Here is a 3453-nt window from a genome sequence, read left to right as displayed (position 1 = left end):
ACAACTCCGCGTTCGAAACCGCTCGTCCAACTCAAACGGACGAGTTGTTCGAAACCCTCCATTCCCCACAGTGCTACGCTAGTAAACAAACAAGCTAGACGCCAACAGTTCACTTATTGTAAACTATTGTTTTTGCGGAAGTTTTGGACTGCAACTGGTATGCACGATCTCCTGTTAACTATTACAGTAAATGATTGCCTTTATTTATCCATGAGAAAAGGATAAATGTTTTCGCAGATTTGCTTAGCTTGTTGTAATACAATGAATGAATGAATGAATAACAATTACACGCTTAACTGAAACTGATTCTTTGATATATTTACTCTTACAAAGCGCTAATGAATGAAGTGCGTACGAAAAGACGATCTCGACCAGTTTCCTATGATTTCTTGGTCAGCATTACCATATACTTTCTCGTCTGCAATGCCATGTTTTCAAGTTATTTATGTTAAATTTATTCATTATATATACTCTCGCCTTTCTGTACTTGGAATATCTTTCACAAATGGTAAACAGAACAGATCGAGAAGAGTTTCGTGCACTGAACTTTTATTTTTCTGTTTTATTTATCCATCTCTTCTGACATTCACCAAAGTATAATTTTTTAATAAAAAAAAAAATTCGGTCACGCTAAGCAGTGCCGGGGCCTGCGTAGAAACGTTTATTAATTCCTCCACAATGAATTTAAATGGTACTGTTGCGCACAAATCTATTATACTGAATCCGCGCGTACTTTCCAAAATTGCTGAGGGAGTCGATTGCATTGCATTGTCTCTACATAGTGTTGCACCGTTCCTGTACGCAAAGTGACCGAATTGTAAACGTAACGCGTGATGATCTGGCATTTTGCTCGCAACCTTATAGAGACCTATCGCATTCGGACCAAAGTATTATTTAGAAAATTACGTTTTAAAAGACACGGGTGACCATACGTAAACGTTTAGTGTTAAAGACTTTGCCACATTCCACAGCTCATGGCAATTCACGCTTCCTGTCGCTGGCTGACCGCAGCGCTTGCTTCCTTTCTGTGCTAAAGTGTCTACTGTCCAAATTACGTCTGAATTACTAGAGGTATGTATATATATAATCTTAAATATCATGAACGCTTCGAAAGGCTTGTTTTGTTTTGTTTTCCGGACAGATATAGTTTATTCTGTCAACACTGAGTATATAATATACAATGCCTTGTCGTCGATTCATAAATGCTTGAGAAAGGGAAGGGGAATATAGGCAAGAGACAGCTATACCACACGTCAGTACGGTCGAAATACATTAAAGCATTTGTCCTTTAGGAAGGTAATCTGCAACCAGCATAACTAAACGTCGATTTCAAATCCGTTTAGTGAGCTAATAAGCGAATGTGCTTTCGAACAAGAATTTTTTATTAATGCACGTCTCAATATTCTTATTCATTTCACTTTATACATCAGTTTCGATCAACAAAAACTCCTAGAAATAATCCCAAATGTTTGTTCAACGCCAAGATTTGTGTATTTATGCAATCCACTTTTATCATTTGCGGTATAACTCTTACCCCGATACCGCCAGGGGGGGGGGGGGCCACGAACTTCCCGGGCCAGCTGCAGGCCCTCAGGATATGACATGGGCAGCGCCTACAATCGCTCGTTGTCTCGTGCTCCTCAAACGGTTATTTTGAGAGCGCGTCGACGGGCGAGTCTTCACGGGATGCTGGCTTGAGGGTCGCACTCTTTACCGTCGGCGGAGGGGTTCTCGGTCTTGCGCCATTTCATCGTCGTTTCACGGCAATCACCGACTCGGGGACGATCTAGAGTCTGCATGATCATAGGCGGTATCAATCGATTTAAATATTTAGTGGTATCAGTCGATTTTAATTATTAGTTATATCAAACTTTTCTAGACTGGCGGCTTTGAGGAGCTTTGTTATTTTTTGTGCATTTTCCATATATAGTTATTCAATTTCACCTTTCCATATATCAACCTATTACTTAGATGATTATTTTAGATACATATTACCTGTTTCATTCATCTAATGTTTGCTTATTAACCTGCATCCTGTCACTTTTGGCGAATAAACTCGCCCTCACCATACGTAAAGTTGAAGCCGAAACGACAAAAGCAAATTTGTATAGACTTCCGGTGACTCAAAAACGACTTTCTACATTCTAAACAGATCTAATAACGCAACCCAACCCTAATGAAAATTGACGGGCACGAGTCGTTCTAACTTATCCGAAATAGCAAATAGCTTTATTGTTTACTTCGTAAACATTGCAAAAACTCTATCAGTACCAACATGTACCTCGCCAATCCTGTGCAACAGGCACTTGTACTTACTGAGACCTCCCCTGCTGAGGTATCAAAATTAGTAAAGGAATTAAAACAAACATCAGCAGGCAGTGATAACATTCCCCTACTTGTAATCTAAGCTATCATTAGTTTATGCATTTAATCTATCATTAAAATATGGCATTTCCCTTAGTTCTTTTCAAACAAAACACGATCCTAAAAAGTAAACACGATCCTAAAATCCTGAGACCCAGTTCTGCTTGTTAATTACAGGTTTATATCATTCCTAACAATATTCAGCAAACTTTTAGAAAGAAAAAAATGGTTTATAATAGCTTCGAGAACTTCTGCGTTAGTAACAGTATTCTCTCTCCCTCGCAGTTCGGTTTCCAAAAAGAAAATTCCACCCAAACTGCCCTAGTGTCATTCACTGGCAGCATATAGAAATCTTTTTGATAACAAAAATGTTCTCAGTAAAGTTCTTCAGTAAAGCTTTCGACACAGTTAACCATGACCATCCTTCTAGCTAAACTAAACTAAACCACTATGACATTGCAAGTATTACAAATAACTTGTTTAGATCATACTTGACTATTAGGTCACAATTCGTAAATTACAGTCGCACTCAATCATCTTCCTGCTATGTATGGTGTTCCCCTAGACTCGATTCTAGCACCCCCTTTCTTTCTCCTTTTTATTAACGACCTGACTAATAGTAGTAAGTAATTCAAGTTCACCTTGTTTGCGGACGATTGCACTCTCCGGAAGGTCCCAGAATTGAACACCTAATCAATGAGGTAAACAAAAAATTAGCCCTTGTCGATAAATGGTTTAAGCGTAATAAGCTAATACTCTATAAAAACAAAATCTGCGATGTGATTTTCAACAGAATGAAAAAAAAATGTCAACACATATTCTACATATTTCAGTTAGCAATAAAATGTTCAAAAGAAAAAAAACGGTGTAAAATTGCATGGCTGTTATTCTAGACAGTAAACTCACAAGGAGCAATCGCGCCACTTACAAAAGAAAACCAGTAAACAGTGTTACATTTTCATCTAATTCGAGATTTTCTCACAAATAAATGGTTAAAGCTGTTCTATTACTCACTAATTTATCCGCAACTCGCATATTGTCACGTTGTCCGGAGAGGGTGCCACGAAAGAGAACCAAATGTATACTAAG

The sequence above is a fragment of the Penaeus monodon genome, chromosome 27 (assembly GCF_015228065.2).
Source record: "Penaeus monodon isolate SGIC_2016 chromosome 27, NSTDA_Pmon_1, whole genome shotgun sequence".
NCBI classification, from domain to species: domain Eukaryota; kingdom Metazoa; phylum Arthropoda; class Malacostraca; order Decapoda; family Penaeidae; genus Penaeus; species Penaeus monodon.
This window is presented reverse-complemented; position numbering follows the sequence as displayed.